This window comes from Pocillopora verrucosa, chromosome 5, assembly GCF_036669915.1.
Source record: "Pocillopora verrucosa isolate sample1 chromosome 5, ASM3666991v2, whole genome shotgun sequence".
Lineage (NCBI taxonomy): Eukaryota > Metazoa > Cnidaria > Anthozoa > Scleractinia > Pocilloporidae > Pocillopora > Pocillopora verrucosa.
The window spans coordinates 25528825-25548145 of record NC_089316.1 but is presented as its reverse complement, the minus strand read 5'-3'; the positions used below and the strand labels follow the sequence as shown (position 1 = coordinate 25548145).

General features: G+C 37.1%; 1 protein-coding gene and 2 pseudogenes across 1 annotated transcript in view; all 3 read right to left on the bottom strand.

Annotated features, from left to right (window-relative positions):
• LOC131777265 (loricrin-like) overlaps positions 1 to 19321 on the bottom strand; it is a 40969-nt gene that overhangs the window by 8778 nt on the left and 12870 nt on the right. The gene's annotated exons all lie outside the window — the stretch shown is intronic.
• LOC136281119 (leukocyte tyrosine kinase receptor-like) lies at positions 696 to 5208 on the bottom strand (annotated as a pseudogene).
• On the bottom strand, positions 11431 to 14813 carry LOC131772713 (ALK tyrosine kinase receptor-like; annotated as a pseudogene).

The window sequence follows — 19321 nt, the reverse complement described above, 5'->3', positions numbered from 1 at the left end:
CTCGGCGAAAAGGAATTGATGTTTTCATATGATGAGGAAACCAGCCCATATAGGAATATAAAACCGAAACGAAACAAAAAGCAAAAATAAAAATAAAAGCAAGAAAATTCTTGCTTAAACTTGCTCAAGGTCAATAAAGCACCTAACATGCATACCGGTATCACCAAAACCAAATCATTTCCCGCGGGACGATGCGGGATATATCGCCGGGGTGAGTAAGGTAGATCCATGACCAATCTGAACGCAGATTTCGTTTCATCTTTCCTGCCTGCAGATCAAATAATATGACGAGAACTGACCGAAGGTCACTTTCGCAACACCCGCCGGTTGTTGACGTTAAGGTCGAAAAATTTTACTCATCGGTTCAAATGAAAATCAACTCTCCCAACCGTTACTGAGAAATTTTATTTAAGAGAGTAATGAGGAACTCTTATTTCATCCAAAAGTGCTTTGTAGTGGCATACCACACCTTGAAATCTGGGGAAGAAGGAGTCGTTGGCGTTGCCCCTATGATTAGTTTTCATGTCATTTCTTTTTAATAAGCTATTTTAACTAACTTTCCCTCTGTTTCGAACAGGAAGAAGCTAGGGTAACTTTGTATAGTGTTTCAATCTTTCAATGTCTTTAAAAGAAAGAATAAGCTGGAACGGACGCGCAATCAACCAATACTCTGAAGAATTTTTTTATTGATAGCTTGACACTAAATTTCTAGTAACACTTAAAATGCAGCAACAGTTTTAATTTACCAGCAAAACTAACTGAAATGTATTAACCTTAAAGGCTTTTAAAACAATCAAAGTGCAATATTTCCACTAATATAATGTGAATTACGTCATTTGCATTGTGTGGATCCAAGAGAGATCATCTTCCTGAGTATTTGCATTAGGCGGGGTAGAGGAGGGGAGGGAGAGGAGAAGATTTTCCTCTTTCTGTAAGAAGAGCCTCTTACACAGATTGAGCCATTTGAGGTCACGTGAAAAGATATTGCAAGCCGTCCTCTCTCTCTCTCTCACTTGGGTCCACTCCGGATATCACTTTGTTCGTGGAGTTTTTGCTTTTACGAGAGGTTTTCTATTTTTATGTATTCTCCTTTATGAATGGAATCAGTAACTTATATACGCAGACCTTATTCCAGTTGTAAATACAAGAAATGAATGCAAATATTGTCAAACTTCTAATCAAAATGTTTTCAACTCTGTAACTCAAAAAATGAATCATATTTCAACGGCCTACCGCTGACTCCTTAGCTCTATCTTCCATACGTCTGTTGACTATGTAAACCTTCGGTATTTCTGATATAAGAAACAACAACAACAAAAAAAAACAAGAAGGAAAAAATAAACTGGATCGAGCGAAAACAATAAAAAAAGAATGATTTAACAAAGAAACGTCGTAACGATGGTCAAAAGCTGTAAAAAGTAAATCTAATGCTTTTTTGTCAATGGCAGGAAGATCTTACCATGTATGTTTTGACTATAACAATTAAATATATGTCTAAGGCGAAACGTTTTAATTGACTTTTCGGTTCAATTATTCACCAAAAACTAAGTTCATGTTAAAGACAGTTGACCTTATTAAAAAAGAAACCTCTTTTCAGATGGTAAAGCCTATCTCCTTAGATAACTCATCTCATATCCATTGCTAAATATCTTAGTTGTACAATGGCTCTAGCACTACGAGATCGCCTCCAGAGTGGATTTACATTCAACGATAAGGTTAGTTGACACATAACATTCACGTAGTCGCTTTTAAGGATGTTTTATCAAATAGTTTTTTGTTAAAAAAATGTACAGGGTTTACTACTTCACCCCGTCACCCACTCAATTTTGTAAAACAAAAAGTGCAAAATGTTACAGCGAGAAAGTCGGTGAACTAAAGTTTATTACTATTCACCGACTTTCAGTGGATGAAATTCTATGAGGAATAAAACTGGTCTATTATTTCAGAATTGATCTTCAACCGAAATGTGTCAACAACTTTGTTGCAAATTTTAATGTAGAATAACATGAGTTGTTTCTTTTCCCTTAGGATTCTTAGTCTAATCATTATGAATATTCAAGTACCATAACATTATCTAACTTGTTGTCATATCTAATCTATGTTAACCTTTTAACTCCCATGAGTGACCAAGACAGAATTTCTCCTTACTATATCCATACAGTATCATGCAGATAAGTGATGAGAAGAAAGAAAAATATTAACTGTGGGATTCCTAATTGATCTGATATCAGATTCTCCAAGCTAACATAATGAGAATTATTTTGCAGACAGTTAGGAGAATTACTACTGAGATTTTGGGAGTTAAAGGGTTAAAATCACCTATGCATTGCATGGCGAGTGGTTCGGTTGTTTCTTTTACAGTAATATGATGGTCACCTGACCATGGCCAGCCTTGTTGTGACAACATTCATTCTGTCGATTGTTTCCAACATTGAAGGATCCGCCACCACCCCCACAGGCACTCAAAATAGAATATCCGCTGCCTCCCCCGGAGTATTCTCCTCCTCCTCCCCCTCCTCCGCCCCATCCCCCAGCTCCACCTCCCCCGCCAAACCCACCATAGATGTTGAAATACTCTGATCTCCCACCCACCCCTCCCTGCAGAAATCCCTTACCACCCTCCCCACCATGTCCCTCGGTCCCATTGAAATTCTTTCCACTTCTTCCACTGGAGTAAACCCGCCACCGCCACCACCTGAAATATCATGGTATTAATTAAATTAGAAAACTTTTGATGGGGATATCGTGAGATTATGGCAGAATAAACATTTCGCACAAAATTTTTAAATTACTACCTAAGTGCTAAAATGTAAAAGATTATTAAAAAATTCTTTACCTTGTCCATTGCTCCCTCCTGACCATGGTCTGTCTCCAGGATTCCCTGTCGTGCTTGTGCTGGCGTCACATTTTTTATATCTTGAAAATACATATTGTACCCCTCCTCCGCCTCCAGCTATTATTAAAGGTGTGTTGGCTCCTCTCACTACAAATGTACCTCCACCGCCGCCAGAGGATTTATACATCTTGTTTATTCCTCCCTCTTGACCAATAAGTATCTGGATGACTTCACCCTTGTTTAAGCGGAATGTTCCAATCATTCTTGCTCCTCTCCCGCGGTACCGAGGGCTGTTCATCCCTTTATCGTACCCTCCAGCTGCCCCAATTGCTTCTATTCTGTAATCACCAGTGTACGGTACAGTCCACTGTTGAATACCGCTGGACAGAGCAACTTGTCCGTCATGATCCTGACCTGCGTAGTAACTTCCGAGCGATGTTGGACCATATCTTCCAGTGGCATTGAGATTTGAGAAGCCGGCTTTGAATACTGAGAGGAAAAATATAAAATTGACATCCATTTTTTTAATTAAGTTGTAATTTCATCTCTATCTCGAATGTTTGTGTTCAGTCTGGCAGCTGGTTGTATGATCAGTTCAAACAGTTGAGAGAACAAATACGCAACATTAAGGGCGCTTTAGATCTCAAGTTTTCCTACCCTGGTAAAGAAATTTGAAATTATTTGGATTATCTGGAGGAAACTATGAGATACGCGTTACTCATAACAGGAGGAGTCTTCTCCTGACGAATATAATTTCTGAGCACTGATCGTTAAGTAATTTTTTGAGTGAATTTCCTGTGTAGACATATCAGGCAATGAACCACTTCGAAATCGAAGCGAAATCTGTGGAAAACTTGTCTTATTTAGTTCCTGGTCATTGCCATGATAGAATCCTAAGCCCATTAAATGTAATCCGTACGACCTCGATTTCGTAGATTTCAGGTTGTGCCAATGTTCATTTTGTAAAGGGAAGGTGTGCTTACATAGCACTTATGATAAGTATTTTCCTATGTCACAATTTACATGGAATGAGAAAGTGCCTGTCTGAACTGCAATGATTGAATTAAGTATCCGTTTTAAACGCACATTTATCAGAGTTTATCTCCGGCGCTGTTTCAAGTGGATCACGCAAATCGTTATCAGTTAAACTTCTGAAAAAACTAAAAAAAAAAAAAAAAAAAAAAAAAAAAATCACAGAACATTTCTTATACTTACCGCAAGTGAATCTCGTTTTCCATTTGCATGTGTAAGACCCGTCTGTGTTATTGCAACTTGCATTATAGTGACAGCCATGGATGTGGCCGGTACACTCGTCCACATCTAAAAAGTTTGAAAGTAAACAAGAAAAGGGCAGGAACATCAAATAAAGAGAAATCCTAGAAACAAGTTGCGATTAAAAACTATCGTAGACTATTTAAGAAAATTTCAGGCTCGGACGCAATTCAATCCCACTGCCTCTAGTTACTGGTTGGTCAATGGTTACAACTGAAATACGAGGTACAATGCACGAAAACAGGAAATTTTTAAGTCAACAAGAACCGGTGAACGAAAATCCATCAATGTTTTTAGCAAACTCGACCGTGATGCTTATCAGCAATGACTGTTTTGGTCTTCAGATAAACCACCCTCAGCGAGAATGAAAAGAGACCAAGAGGGGTGTCATTGGACCGTCTTCTCCCTACGTTTGAGGAACAGTGATCGATTATAGTTGAAAAATTTCCCCATTTAATATGTTCAATATTTGGAATTCATTCAAAGTTGGCTGATGATAACTGCAAATGGTTAGATCATTTAGTAGAGCGCCGTACTGCCGTGTGGGAGGTCGAGAGTTCACGCCACGAACCGGACCAACACTCATGATCACGGTCTTAAAATTACTGAGGAGAATGTGCTACCTTTGCTCTGACATCTGCAAATGATTTGACATTTTAGTCTTCTCGGCTGAGGACAAAAAAACCGTAGGCCCTTCTCCTTCATCTCTTCTGTACTGGCTGATGGGGGACGTTGAATAATTTATACACTTATCACAGAGAGTAGGGAACACAGCTCTCAGTGTTGTGGTTTTGCCTTGTTTCTTAAAATGGGGGCATCTACAAAAATTTCCTTCAAAGATTCTAAACTTCTCAATGCAGTCTGGCCAAAGTCCCAAACAAACCTTTGTAAAGCGCCATAAGCCATTGGATATGATGCTATGAAAATATTTCATTATTATTAATATGTCTCTATGAATATCTATGAATCTCACCTGTGCAATTCCGACCGTTCCCCTGATAACCTTCTGTACAGTTACACGTAAATGATCCCTCGGTATTATTACAAACAGCTTTGGCATGACAGTCATGAGAGTTGTCAATACACTCGTTTCTATCTAAACAAAAAAAACAATGAGGACTGATATGAGCTTATCCGCAAGCTGGATGAAGAACCTTCAGAACATTAAAAAAAAATATTAGTGAGACCTTTTTCACAGTTTTCTCCCGTGTAACCATCTGGACACAGACAAATGTATCTCTTGTCGGTATATCCGTTGAGACAGGTGGAATTATGGAGGCAAGTACTACTGGAGCATAGATTCTGATAGGATAGAAAAACGCCTGTTAGTGATTATACTTGACCAAAAAGATCCAAGCTGATTTCAGACGATTGTATTGTAATGTAAAGTAAAATCCTACCTCAGAGGCCCAGAGAATAAAACCTTTTCGTATTTCTTTATTTTCACCATGTTGAGTGTGGTCAAAATTACTCAGTTGGCAGAGCCTGAAGCCTGTCTTGTTTGGTGGGCCGATGTTCACAGACAAACAGTTGCTTTCCATGAGGCACTCATATCTACAGTCATGAGTCATGAGCTCCTCCCCCATTGGCAAGTAAATTTCTTTAAATACATAACGTTGAGGAGCACATTCTCCTTCTGATCTCTTAAACCTAAGACTTCGGCAGCCAAAATCTGGAAGGGATTGGATTCATAAGAAAAAATGTCATCAGAATTTCAGCTAGAGAAATACTTATACTCTGATCAGAAACGGGAATACCACTGCAAGGGCGATACACAACAGATATTACAGAATTTATTATTGCACCTTAAAAACACTTTGGGTCAGCACAAAAAAAAAAAGATAAATAAAAAATAAAAATAAAATGAAAATAATAAAAAAAGAAAATCAACAACGCTACTATTTTCAGTCCGTTAGTTAATGGAACACACACACAAAAACGCTTTAAAGTGACTCCACTGATAACAGAATAAATAAAGGAGCAAAAATATGGTAGCGTTTTGCATTAAAAGGGTTTTTGGTATTAAGGTAGTTCGTAAAAGATAGCTAAAAAATAAATCAATAAGGTTTCAAACTTATCGCTCCGCGTAATATTTGATGCAAGAGATCATTTTACCATAAAATTGCTTTAAAAGGAAAATTTTCAGGTTTTAATATGAATCTTCAGTTTCTTAAAAATAAAGTGTTTTTTATTACGAGGTAGTTTTCACACTTCAACTGTGTGTTTCATCGGTAGAAAATATCAGATTTTTTACTTGCAATCTTAACAGCTTTAAACTTATTTGAAAACTCTGGTTGGCCTATGTCGCCTTATACATAAAATATATAAAAATATGTTCAGCCTGAATTATAAAACTCTATGTTATTTTAGTTAAGGGAAGAAACCACCTGTTTTGGTGTTGTTGAGCAAGCAGAATATCTGATGTTTGTCTTTGTTAATGCTAATGCCTAGCTGCTACTTAAATGGGCGACTAAAAACTCTTTCCTCTTCTTCGTTGCAAATCGTTGTTCCTCTTAAATTTCGTTTACATACATCATCTTTTAGTCTCAAGACCTATCGTGCAGAAAACTGATATTTAAGGGAACGAAATGCAGTTTGGGAAAGCATCATGATATGTAAAGCATGCCATCATGAAGGTTTTCTTAAGTACGGGGACTCAGCCAGTGCGCTTCGCACGCTGCAGCTGAAGGGCGACTAAAAATAAAATCTATGTGCTACGCGGGAAACAAAAAACTGATTAAAAAATAATTTCTGCTTTTTTTACTATCGAAAATTTTGCTTTATTTTTTTTAACCGGAAAATAACATAGATCCATCGACCACAATTTTCCGTTACTTAAAAACTTATTGATCATAGAAATAACGTCGACAATGTTTAATGACAAAGAGGGGTAAATTTTAAATTTTACACCGAAAACGGTGACGTGTACAAGTTTGTTTGGCGAAAGACACATGGAGCTTATCAGGTATTTTCACGTAAATTAAAGTTCAACTTAGTACTTTCTACTGATATAATTAGTTAGAAGTCGATGAAACAAATAACTTTGAAAAAGATGCAGAAATTTGCCTTTTACAAGTATTACATTTCTAGCTATTTCGAAGAAATAACGGGCTGGAATTCTAAACAAAAGACGGATGAGCACAAGAAAACAGTTAAATATCAAACTTACCACCGTTTCCATCCGCAGGGCAGTGAAGCCATCCTCCCCACAGAACTGTTATGGACAGCAAAGATAGAGATAGTTTAGAGGGAATCTTCATCCTTGAAGAAAATGCTTGTACATGTTTATCGTTTACAGTGAAGCAGGACACTCTACCGTCAAGCTTTAATGCTATTCGGAGTTGGCGAAGTTGCGTCATTGTTTAAAAATTGTCCCATCTGGTAGCAATCGTCTCGTTTCTCAAGTTAATTTAAAAGCCTTTTAATATATTCCTTCCATTTCTTCTTTGACAGGAGTATAAAAATAGATTTAGAACTTCAGTTTTCTTGTCATTTTCAACCATTCATAACTTTACAAGATCATTAGGTGTAATGTAAAATGTAAATTGGCCTCCGTAAACAATTCCTAAAGTTGACGTTTCGAGCGTTGGCTTTAATTCTTTTTCATTCTGACGAAGGGCTAACGCTCGAAACGTCGGCTTAGAAACTCTTTACAGTAGCAAATTTACTCTATCAACTCAACTGATAAAACCGATCTTTTAATATCCCCTACCGACGAAGCACCACAGCCTGTTTATTTGTAAATGTAGGCTCATTAAGTCAAATCCTTTTGCAACGTTGACATTCGTTCATCTCACTTGATTTGTGTTTGGGCAAGCAAAAAAAGAAAACTAAATTCTCCTTCTGTGAGTGACTTTACGAGGGTTCAAAAATATATCTTTGATATATTCATTACGTGGCAAATTGTTATCTTCCTGTCTGGCAGCTGGAGATCGTCAAATATGAAAACAGCAGGCTGCATTGAAGATGACCTGCGTAAAGCCACCCTTAGAATCATCTAGAAGATTATTTAAAGCATCATTTGATTTGAAATATCATATTTTTGTCGTCTTCTCTGGAACCTCTTCGATTTCGATTTTACTCTTTGCTCCGTTATCGTTAATAGGCACCAAAATTTTCGTCGATAGGTTTTTATTCTAACAAAAAAGTACCCGTTGTTGTGCTATTTGTTTTTTTTAACTGCATCGATATTTATGCTTTCGACATAGTTCATAATCCTTTTTTCTTCCTGATCTTTCAATTTATCCTGTCCCTCGATCTCCCCGCTTTCTAATGAATTTTCAGAATTTTTCCCAAGAGCGTCCAAATGTTTGCCGCATGCATCGCAGCTTTAATGAAAATTTGCACGCAGGCTACGCAACCACGCTAAACGATGAAATGTAGTGTCCATGTCATCTCCTAGAACTTCCTGACAACCTCAAAAAGAAAAATGATAATAATCACATAAAAAATAAGTAAAGAGATAAAAATCGAAAAAAAAAATGTTGATGAAGCGATAAACTGATGAAATATAAAGACGATGATCGGGAATAATTTTTATATCATGAAACTAACGCGTATCGAGAATTCTATTAAATAATTCTTCAGGTGATTTCGGAACTCTCATGTTAAATACGAAAAACAAGCTTAACGAACGCTGAACACTTTACATCCTAAGATCAGAATGAATAATCTCCATACTTTCCCTTTATATTTCCACTGCTGCTGATAAGGAGACTGTTTAACAAACAAAGCTTCCTGGCTTGGTGATCATTTCCTTTATTCTCATGATCTTAGTGAAGAATTTGATTGTATTATTGTAAGGAGAAATTATATTCTGGTTTCTCTTAGAGGTTAAGGGATTAAGGAGAGTCTATGAATTTTGGCTGAGGAGGTTTTCAAGTCTCGTACCCAGACCTTCAATGGCCAATCGGTTTTAACCGTCAGTTATATGGTAGGATCTGGGTAAGAGATTAGGGGTTCTCAAACAGGCTTCTCGGGAAAATGTAGTTGCGTCCTTTTTTTCCTCTTAAAGTATTTATTCCGCTCTGCTTCAACGTATTGAGCACTGTTCCACGCGAAAATCGACTTGCAGACTCCCTATAGATATATATATATATTTTTTTTTTTTCCACAGGTAAATGTAAATCAAAAGCTCAGAGTGAGTTTAAAATCATTTTTTTAATTGAGTCAGTTTTGATGTTTTGTATGACCTGTTTGGGATTTTGTTTTCAGCATTATAGTTTTAATCTCGGGTTTTCTTTCATATGCAATGATCAGTTATCAGACTGGGATATCGTTCTTATCAATAAATGTAATATAACAGAATGTCTAGCTAGTATGCTACGCGAATTCATTGAATACCGTGAAGCAAGCACGCAAATGTATCTTGCGTAAAAGCGAACAAATGAAACTCTTTAAATAAGCAAGTTTTCCTTAACATCTGGAATCCGGGAATTTCTCGCTGTAAACATCTGCCGAGAGAAAACTTTGTCAAAGATACTTCCGAAAAAACTTGTTCTAGTGGTTAAACAGAATGGTACGATTTAAATTGCAACTCAAAATATTTTTCATGAAAGCCATAATCGTTGCGGCGGATGACGTAGTCTCCAGTTCGGGAACAATTAGATGAAATGGCGTGAGTATCTCACAAAGGATCGAAAACCGAAAAAATGGTTCCTATGTAGATCATCAATCGGCGATAAGTTAGTTGGCACAAAAGATGTTTTAGTAGTGGCATACCACACCTAGATACAAGGGGGAGACGAAGTCGTTGACGTTGCCCCTATGATGAATTTTCATCTGTCATTTCTTCTCAGTCAGCTGTTTTAGCTAAATTTTCCTCTCTTTCGCACAGGACGAAGGTAGGGTAACTTTGTACAGTGTTCCAATCTTTCATTGTCTTTAAAGGAATGAATATGTTGGAACGGACACGCAGTCAAACATTATCCTGGAGAACTTTTTTTATTGATAGCTTGACACTAAATTTCTAAAATCACTTAAAATGCAGCGACAGCTTTAATTTACCACCTAAACTAACTGAAGTGTATTCACCTTAAAAGCTTTTAAAACAATCGAAGTGCGATATTTCCACTAATATAATGTGAATTACGTCATATTCGTTAAGTGGATCCAAGAGCGATCATCTTCCCGGGTATTTGCACTAGGCGGGGTAGAGAAGGGGAGGGAGGGGGGGAGGAGAGGACCGAAGTTTTTCCTCTTTTTGTAAGAAGAGCCTCTTACACAGATTGGGCTATTTGAGGTCACGTTAAAAGATATTGCAAGCCCTCCTCTCTCTCTCGTATGGGTCCAGGCCGGATATCACTTTGTTCGCGGAGTTTTTGCTTTTACAAGAGGTTTTCTATTCCTGTGTGTTCTCCTTTATGTGAACAAAGCTCGACTGAAGCTTGGATCGAGATAAGCGCACTTGAATGGAATCAGTAACTTATATACACAAACCTTATTTGAGTTGTTAATACAAGAAATTAATGTAAATATTTTGAAACTTTTAATCAAAATGTTTTCAACTCTCTAACTCAAAAAATGAATCTTCCATTTCAACGGCCTACCGCTGACTCCTTAGCTCTTAGTGTAAGCCTTCGGTATTTCTGATATAAGAAACAAGAGCAAAAACAAGAAGGAAAAAACAAACTGGATCGAACGAAAACAATAATAATAAAAAAAAAATGATTTAACAAATAAATGTCGTAACGATGGTTAAGAGCTGTGAAAAGTCAATCTAATGCTTTCCTGGTCAATGGCAGGAAGATCTTACCATAGATGTTCTAACTATAAAAATTAAATACATGTATAGGGCGACACGTGATTTTAATCGACTTTTCTGTTCAATTATTCATCGAAATCTAGGGTTAAATACAGTTAACTTAATAAAAAGAGACCTCTTTTCAGATGGTAAAGCCTATCTCCATAAATAACTATCTTTTTCTATCCATTGTTAAATATCTCGGTATTTGCATATATTTTAAAATGCTGAGCCGCACCTCTAGGAGCTTTTAAATTCCGAATTCTGATAGTAAATAATCAAACGGAATATATGATTGAATGACATTTCATCATATCTAATCTCTATTAACCCTTTAACTCCCATGAGTGACCAAGACAGAATTTCTCCTTACTATATCCATACAATATCATGCAGACAAGTGATGAGAATAAAGACAAATATAAATTGTGGGATTACTAATTGATCTGATATCAAATTCTCCAAGCTAACATAATGAGAATCACTTGGCAGAATGTAAGGAGAATTACTAATGAGATCTTGAGAGTTAAAGGGTTGAAATCACCTATGTATTGGATGGCAAGTGGTTTGGTTGTTTTCTCTACAGTAATGTGATGATCACCTGACCATGGCCAGCGTTGTTGTAACAACATTCATTCTGCTGATTGTTTCCAACATTGTAGGATCCACCACCACCCCCACAGGAATTTGAATAGTGAATTCCACTGCCCCCCCCCCCCCAGAGTATCCTCCTCCTCCTCCTCCTCCTCCTCTTTTCCCCACCATCCCTCAGCTCCACCTCCTCCGCCAAACCCACCATAGGCGTCGGGATACTCTGATCTCCCACCTACCCCTCCCTGCAGAAATCCCTTACCACCCTCTCCACCGTATCCCTTGGTACCATTGAAATTCTTTCCACTTCTTCCACTGGAGTAAAACCCGCTACCACCACCACCTGAAATATCATGATATTAATTAATTAGAAAACTTTTGATGAGGATATCGTGAGATTATAGCAGAATAAACTTTTCATACGAAATTTTAAAATTACTAGCAAAATGCTAAAATGCTAAAGATGATTGAAAAATATTCTTACCTGATGATCCATAATCAGCAGTCTGTGCACCATGTCCATTGCATCCCCCCGGCCATAATCTGTACCCAGGATTCCCTGTCGTGCTTGTGCTGGCGTCACATTCTGTATGTCTTGAATATACACGTACTACCCCTCCTCCGCCTCCAGCTATTATCAGAGGTGTGTTGGCTCCTCTCACTACAAATGTACCTCCACCACCTCCAGAAGAATAATACCTCTTGTTTATTCCTCCTTCTTGACCTACAAGTACCTGGATGACTTCACCCTTGTTTAAGCCGAATGTTCCAATCATTCTTGCTCCTCTTCCGCGGTATCGAGCGCTGTAAATCCGCCAACCGTACCCTCCAGCTGCCCCTATTGCTTCTATTCTGTAATCACCAGTGTACGGCACAGTCCATTGTTGAATACCGCTGGACAGAGCAACTTGTCCGTCATGATCCTGACCTGCGTAGTAACTTCCGAGCGATGTTGGACCACATCTTCCAGTGGCATTGAGATTTGAGAACACGGCTTTGAATGCTGAGAGGAAAATGTAAAATTGACATCCATTTTTTTTATTAAGTTGTATTGTCATCTTTATCACGAATGTTTATGTTTAGTCTGGCAGCTGGTATTATGATCAGTTCAAACAGCTAAGAGAACAAATATGTTGCATTAAGCTCGTTAAGGGCAGTTCAGATCTTAAGTTTTCCTACTCTGGGAAATTTGAAATTATTTTGACTGTTTGGAGGAAAATATAGGGTACCGGTTGCTCATCACAGGAGGAGTCTTCCCCTTTAAGGGGTTTTCGGGCGGATTCCTGTATAAACATATCAAGAAATGAACCACTTCAACGAAATCTATGGAGAACTCGTCTTATTCAGTTCCTGGTCATTGCCTTGATAGAATCCTAAGCCCATTAAATGTAATAAGTACGACCTCGATTTCGGAGATTTCAGGTTGTTTCAGTGTTCATTTGGTAGAGGGAAGTTGTGTTTGCATAGGATTAGTATTTCCCGTTGTCACGATTTACATCGAATGATAAATTACCTGTCTGAACTGCAATGATTGAAGTAAGTGTTCATTTTAAACGCACATTATATTGGAGTTTATGTCTGGCACCGTTTCAAGGGGATCACGCAAATCGTTATCAGTTAAACTTCTGAAAAAACTATTAAAAAAAATCACACAACATTTCTTATACTTACCGCAATTGAATCCCGTTTTGCATTTGCATGTGTAAGAGCCGTCTGTGTTCTTGCAACTTGCATTATAGTGACAGCCATGGATGTGGCCGGTACACTCGTCCACATCTTAAAAGTTTGAAAGTAAACAAGAAAAGGGTAGGAACATCAAATAAAGAGAAATCCCAGGACAAAATTGCAATAAAAAACTATCGTAGACTATTAAAGAAATTTTCAGGCTTCGACGCAATTTGAGCCCACTGCCTCTAGTTACTTGTTGGTCAATGGTTACAACTGAAATACGAAGTACAATGCACGAAAATAGGAAATTTATAAGTCAACAAGAACCGTGATGCATATCAGCAATGACTGTTTTGGTCTTCAGATAAATCACTCTCAGCAAAATTGAAAAGAGACCAAAAGGGGTGTCATTGGACCGTCTTCTCCCAACGTTCGAGGACCAGTGATCGATTATAGTTGAAAAATTTTCCCCATTTAATATGTTTAATATTTGGAATTCATTCAAAGTTGGCTGATGATAACTGCGGATGGTTAGATCAATTTGTAGAGCGCCGGTCTGCCGTGTGGGAGGTCGAGAGTTCACGCCCCGAACCAGACCAACACTCATGATCACAGTCTTAAAATTACTGAGGAGAATGTGCTAACTTTGCTCTGACATCTACAAATGATTAGACATTTTAGTTTTCTCGGATGAGGACGAAAACACCTTACGCCCCTTCTCCTGCATCTCTTCTGTACTGGTCGATGGGGGACGTTGAATAGCTTAAACATTTATCTCAGAGAGTAGGGAACATAGCTCTCAGTGTTGTGGTATAGCCTCAATTCTTAAAATGGGGGTATCTACAGGAATTTCCTTCAAAAATTGTAAACTGCTTAATGCAGTCTGGCCAAAGTCCCAAACAAACCTTTGTAAAGCGCCATAAGCCATTGGATATGATGCTATGAAAAATATTTCATTGTTATGAATCTCTCTATGAATATCTATGAATCTCACCTGTGCAATTCCGACCGTTCCCCTGATAACCTTCTGTACAGCTACACGTAAATGATCCCTCGGTATTATTACAAACAGCTTTGGCATGACAGTCATGAGTGTTGTCAATACACTCGTTTTTATCTAAACAAAGAAAAACAATGAGGACTGATATAAAGTTATCCGCAAGCTGGATGAAGAACCTTCAGAACATTAAAAAAGAATATTAGTAAGACCTTTTTCACAGTTTTCTCCCGTGTAACTATCTGGACACAGGCAAATGTATCTCTTGTCGGTATATCCGTTGAGACAGGTGGAATTATGGTAGCAAGGACTACTGGAGCATAGATTCTGATAGGATAGAAAAACGCCTGTTAGTGATTATACTTGACTAAAAAGATCCAAGCTGATTTCAGACGATTGTATTGTAATGTAAAGTAAAATCCTACCTCAGAGGCCCAGAGAATAAAACCTTTTCGTATTTCTTTATTTTCACCATGTTGAGTGTGGTCAAAAGTACTCAGTTGGCAGAGCCTGAAGCCTGTCTTGTTTGGTGGGCCGACGTTCACAGACAAACAATTGCTCTCCATGAGGCACTCATATCTACATTTGTGAGTCATGAGCTCCTTCCCCATTGGCAAGTACGTTTCTTTAAATACATAACGTTGAGGAGCACATTCTCCTTCTGATCTCTTAAACCTAAGTCTTCGGCAACCAAAATCTGGAGGCATTGGATTCATAAGGAAAAATGTCATCAGAATTTCAGCTAGGGAAATACTTACACTCTAATTAGAAACGGGAATACTACTGCTAGGGAGATACATATCAGATATTACAGAATTTATTATTGTACCTTAAAAGCACTTTGGGTCAGTAAGAAAAATGATAAATAAATAAATTTTAAAAAACAATCAACAACACTACCATTTTCAGTCCGTTACTTAATGAAACACAAAAAATAACCTTTTAAAGTGACTCCACTAATAACAGAATAAATAACGGAAAAAAAAACGTTGCCGTTAGATCTTCATCGTAGCCTTTTGCATCAAAAGGGCTTTTGGTATTAAGGTAGTTCGTAAAAGATAGCTAAAGGATAAATCAATTAGCTTTGAGACTTATCGCTCCGCGTAAGATCTGATGCAATATATCATTTAACCATAAAATTGGTTTAAAAAGAAAATTTTCAGACTTTAATACGAATCTCCAGTTTCTTAAAAATGAAGTGTTTTTTATTACGAGGTAATTTTTAACGCTACAACTGTTTTTTCCATCGGTAGCCAATATCAGATTGTTTTACTTGTCCTGCAATCTTAACAGCTTTAAACCTATTTGGAAACTCTGGTGGGCTTATGTCGCCTTATACATGAAATATAAGAAAATATGTTCAGCCTGAATTATAAAACTCTATGTTATTTTAGTCAAGAGAAGAAACCACCTGTTTTGGTGTTGATGGGCAAACAGCCAAAATCTTTAGACCCGAATAAAGTAAGTTTTTCATTTTTCCCCTGTACTTTTTATACTGAAGTGAACTCTTTTGAGTTGCCTAAATAGCAAAACTACAAAAAAAGGCGATCATCTGATGCTTGTCTTCGTTAATGTTAAAACCTAGCTCCCACTTAAATGGGCGACTAAAAACTCTCCCCCGTTGCAAATCGTTCTTCCTCTTAAATTTCGTTTACATACATCATCTTTTAGTCTCAAGACCTATCGTGCGGAAAAACTGATGTTTAAAGGAACGAAATGCAGTTTGGGAAAGCGTCGTAATATGTAGGGCATGCCATCATGAAGGTTTTAATAAGTACGGGGACTCAGCCAACGACTAACAATGAAATATACGTGCTACGCGTGAAACAAAAAACTGATTAGAAAATGTTTTCTGCCTTCCCGTCGTTTTTAGCCGAAATTTTACAGACGAAAATTTTGGTTCATTTTTTAACCGGAAAATAACATAGATTGGCAAGTTTTTCTTGTTATTTCAACTCGAAAATCTGTTTATGAAGATTTAGAAAAATTGTTGGTTTTTTTTAGTTAAAGCTCTAAAACACCTGTTATGGCGTTGTTGAACAAACAACCAAAATACAGAGCCCTGAATAGAGTAAGTTTGGCCTTATTTTCTTGAAAGATGTAACCTTCAAGGCAGTAATTATATTTTTTTAATTTCCTAATATGTCTTTTAAATGTAACCAAACCAAAAGAGAGGTTATTTGGCGTGTCTTTGTTTCTGTGATCTCTGATGCGCTTGGCTCCGACTTAGTTTGGCGACTAAAATTAAACCTCCCCTTCGTTGCAAATCTTTTCTTCTCTTAAATTTCGTTTACATGCATCATCTTTTAGTGTCAAGGACATATCGTGCTGCAAGAGTGATATTCACAGACTGAAATGTTCTTGCACTTCGAGAAAGCTTTAGTTCAAGATGAATCCGCTTTTGGCAAGTAATTTATTTATACTTTTCATGAAACTTTTGTCGATGGCGTTTAAAACTCAAAATTTTCAATTTTTTTGAAAAAATCTTCTGGTAAATTAATTTTAAAAGTAAAGCAATATTTTCCAAATCATTTCTAGAAACCTTTTATGAAAATCCATATCGCCGCGCGCTAAATTGATGTTGCTTTGCCTGTAAATCGACGGGAAAGCAGGAGGTATTTTCTCTTCATTTTTCCTTTCACGCGTAGCACATTGATTTGATTGTTAGTGGCTCTTTAAACTGAGGCATAACTTCCTGTTATCCACTTGTCCAAAATGTGTAATCGAGCGATAAGATAAAGAAAGGGTTTAAAAACTCGTATAACTTTCCTCATCCTCTGTATCAACTTAGTCTAACATAACCGTGAAAGCTAACGAATTGACGGTGTGTGATCTTGAAGGTTTTCTTAAATACAGAGCCAATTGAAAAGCATACTATAAAGAATAACACTGGACCATAATTTTAAGAATTTTCACTCGCTTAAGTAATAATTCCAGTTAGGGGCATCCGATATCGCTCCAAAATTTGCGCTAGTCAATACTTGATGCTGCTTCAATTTTTCCGTCTATTAGAAATGTTTTGCTGCTAAACCTACAGAGAGTATATATTATAGCTTTATGAAGCTGGCAAAGCTCTTCAAAGCTGGTATAAAATGAAAGTCAGTCTTAATGACAAAGATGGATAAAAGAAAAACTTTACCCCGAAAATGGTGACGTGTACAAGTTTGTTTGGCGAAAGACACATAGAGCTTATCAGGTATTTTAACGTAAATTATAAGTTCAACTTAGTACTTTCTACTGATATAATTAGTTAGAAGTCAATGAAACAAATATCTTTGAAAAAAATATGCAGAAATTTGCTTTTCATAAGTATTACATTTCTAGCTTATTTTAAAGAATAACGGACTGGAATTCTAAACATAAGAGGGATGAGCTAAGGAAAACAGTTAAATATCAAAGACTTACCTTTGTTTCCATCCGCAGGGCAGTGAAGCCATCCTCCCCACAGAACTGTTATGGACAGTAAAGATAGAGATAGTTTGGTGGGAATCTTCATCCTTGAAGAAAATGCTTGTACATGTCTATCGTTTACAGTGAAGCTGGACACTCTACCGTCAAGCTTAAATGCTATTCGAAGTTGGCAGGTTGCGTAATTGTTTAAAAATTTCCAATTTCGTATCAATTGTCTCGTTTCTCAAGTTAATTTAAAAGCCTTCCTTCCATTTCTTCTTTGACAGGAATATAAAAATAGTTTTATAACTTCAGTTTTCTTGTCATTTTCAACCATTCATAACTTTACAAGATAATTACATTACAAGGTTTCTTCAAAATGTAAATTGGTCTCCGTAAACAGTTCCTAAAGTTGACGTTTCGAGCGTTGGCTTTAATTCTTTTTCATTCTGACGAAGGGCTAACGCTCGAGACGTCGGCTTAGAAACTCTTTACAGTAGCAAATTTACTCTATCAACTCAACTGATAAAACCGATCTTTTAATATCCCCTACCGACGAAGCACCACAGACTGTTTATTTGTAAATGTAGGCTCATTAAGTCAAATCCTTTTGCAACGTTGACGTCCGTTCATCTTACTTGATTTGTGTTTGGGCAAGCAAAAAAAGAAAACTAAATTCTCCTTCTGTTAGTGACTTTACGAGGGTTCAAAAATATATCTTTGATATATTCATTATGTGGCATATTTTTATCTTCCTGTGTGGCAGCTGGAGATCGTCAAATATGAAAACAACAGGCTGCATTGAAGATGACCTGCGCAAAGCCACCCTTAGAATCATCTAGAAGATTATTTAAAGCATCATTTGATTTGAAATATCATATTTTTGTCGTCTTCTCTGGAACCTCTTCGATTTCGATTTTACTCTTTGCTCCATTATTGTTAATAGGCACCGAAATTTTCGTCGATAGGTTTTTATTCTAACAAATAAGTACCCGTTGTTGTGCTATTCGTTTTTTTAACTGCATTGATATTTATACTTTCGACATAGTTCATAATCCTTTTTTCTTCCTGATCTTTCAATTTATCCTATCCCTCAATCTCCCCGCTTTCTATTGAATTTTCAGAATTTTTCCCTAAAGCGTCCAAATGTTTGCCGCATGCATCGCAGCTTTAATGAAAATTTGCGCGCAGGCTACGCAACCTCACAACACGATGAAACGTAGTGTCCATGTCATCTCCTAGAACTTCCTGACAATCTCAGAAAGTAAAATGATAATAATCACATAAAAAATAAGTAAAGAGATAAAAATCGAAAAAAAAATGTTGATGAAGCGATAAATTGATGAAATATAAAGACGATGATCGGGAATTTTTATATCATGAAACTAACGCGTATCGAGAATTCTATTAACTAATTCTTCAGCTGATTTCGGAACTCATGTTAAATACGAATAACAAGCTTAACGAACGCTTAACACTTTACATCCTAAGATCAGAATGAATATTCTCCATACTTTTCCGTATATATTTCCACTGCTGCTGATAAGGAGACTGTTTAACAAACAAAGCTTCCTGGCTTGGTGATCATTTCTTTTATTCTCATGATCTTAGGGAAGAATTTGATTTTATTATTGTAAGGAGAAATTATATTCTGGTCACTCTTAGAGGTTAAAGGATTAAGGAGAGTCTATGAATTTTGGCCGAGGAGGTTTTCAAGTCTCGTACCCAGACCTTCAATGGCCAATCGGTTTTAACCGTCAGTTATATGGTAGGATCTGGGTAAGAGATTAGGGGTGCTCAAACAGGCTTGTCGGGAAAATGTAGT